Here is a 2,081-nt window from a genome sequence, read left to right as displayed (position 1 = left end):
CCTGCATGCGTATACTCGAGCACTTATCTTGAATTGGAAACTCGGAGGCGGGGCTTGAACGAAGTAGTACGGCAGCTTCGGCTGATTTCGGTTTTGCTCGCTCGCATCGTTAAGCGTAAAACATATTCACGAAAAATGAATGGGAAGACATCATTGTTCAAGCAGTTTAGTGTCAATTACGGTACATTTTTCTGAGAATCGTGGGGTGTGGCGTACAGCACTTATCTAAAAACTCTTGAACGACTTCAAAAGCGTACACTGAAAATCATAAGCCAAGGTGAATCAGTAGGCAACATTTTCCAATCACAACGCATTCTCTCGGTTCCGATGTTGCGCGACTACAAAATTGCCATTTCAGTAAATAACATAATTAATAGAAATTCACCTTTGCCTGCTGATCTTTTTTTTCAATTCCTAAACGCAATACGCGACATGCTTTGAATGGTAATTTCAATCTGCCAAATGTTTTAATGTTTACGGAGAAAGACTAATACAATTTAATGGAACAAAAATATGGAACACGGTCCCCCTAGAGATTAAAACTGCACGTAATTTCAGCATGGCATGTAAATCATTTTCTCTGTGGAATCAAGACGTAAGCATGTGTGTATGTTTGGTTCGATTTTCATTGTATCCTTTTTTTTCAATAAGTGCCTATGGCAAGTTAGTCGCAAGCTAATAAGTATGCATGTCTGCAGGAAAAAATGTATTACTGTGTTGTCTGTATTTACATCATTGTTTTTGTTACCTCAAAGGTGACCTGTACATTTTTTTTTATGTTGCAACATTGTATTGGACCGGCCACTAGCCACTTTAGGCTATCGGTCCAAATAATCCCTGTAATTGCATATATCTGTTCACGAAAATAAGGTTTCATTGATTGATTGATTGATTTATTGAACCTTATTATTTCCGCCGCCATTGCCATTGTTTCAACATCAATGCAGATGCAAAGGTGGCGTTGCACACTGAAGGACAGCCAGCAGGGTTTACCATAAAGTGTAGGAGGGGTTGGCTGTGGTTGCGGAAGTGACTGCTACGTTACCGCAGTACCCGAATTTAGAACCGGTGAAAAACTCATGAGGTATGCTGAGTTTTGTTTAGTCTTCGTTCTTTCAGGTGGGACTTGAGTCTTGCATCATACGGGGTATATTGCCGGTAATCGTATGCTGCTTGGAGAAGCCGTTAATCTAAGCACTGCTTTGAATGTGAGAGGGAAGCTTGATGTAAGAGGGAGAATAGATGAAAAGAAAGATAACGGAATCATTAACAATTTAGCATTCGTGAAGGAAGCAGAAGCTCCTTGTAATCATAGCCAATGGGCTTGTGGCGTTGTCCGAAGGCTGAAGCTGTCAGAGACATAACAATAGCAATAAAAACTTCGCTCTACAGGTATAAAAATGCGCAGGTTGCTTTTTATGCATCTATTTATTGTTATCATTAGCGATATCTGACGCAAGCTGCGGTGCTCCGATTATATAGGCTGCCCAAGAAGCCCTATCTTATCTGTGACTTCCGTAATGCGCATACGCGTAGCTGCCTTCGCGTTTGCAACCCACACCCCACGTGCTGATAACAAAAGACAATAAATGCTCGCGGTTTCCGCCTAACGTGCTATCAGTAGCAATAGTATTGCTCGCTCTGCGTCCTGGCCTGCTAGCTCAGTCGGTTAGAGCGTCGTGCTAATAACGCGAAGGTCGTAGGTTCGATCCCTGCGCAGGCCACTTTTTTTTTTCTTGCTACACACGTTTTATTTTTTATATATTTTGTTACCTGGCAGAACTAACACGCATAAATACTTCTTCAACCACTTTTTTTTAACTCACGCGAGACTCGATGTTGATGCGCCCGTTAGTTTTCATTCCACGTAGCGCGCACTGTTCACTGTACAGCATACTACTCGGGACAGTTGCCAGGATTTTATTTTAGGGGTATGAGAGCGGGGACTGTGGGCAGGTGACAGATTTGACCCACACGCACTCGTTTCTTTATTTCTTTTTCCTTCGTCTCGAATTTTCGTGTGTGCTTTGACAATGTTCGTACACGAAGTTGTTTTGTGAATGGCAGAGGCACAGTGAAAT

The 2,081-nt window shown here is 42.0% G+C and overlaps 1 non-coding gene across 1 annotated transcript; it reads left to right on the top strand.

Annotated features, from left to right (window-relative positions):
* Window positions 1-1,650: 1,650 nt before the first annotated feature.
* On the top strand, window positions 1,651-1,724 carry Trnai-aau (transfer RNA isoleucine (anticodon AAU)). The gene has a single exon. It is a non-coding gene; the product is annotated as a tRNA-Ile (tRNA).
* Window positions 1,725-2,081: the final 357 nt, after the last annotated feature.

The sequence above is a fragment of the Rhipicephalus sanguineus genome, chromosome 3 (genome assembly GCF_013339695.2).
Source record: "Rhipicephalus sanguineus isolate Rsan-2018 chromosome 3, BIME_Rsan_1.4, whole genome shotgun sequence".
NCBI classification, from domain to species: domain Eukaryota; kingdom Metazoa; phylum Arthropoda; class Arachnida; order Ixodida; family Ixodidae; genus Rhipicephalus; species Rhipicephalus sanguineus.
This window is presented reverse-complemented; position numbering and strand designations above follow the sequence as displayed.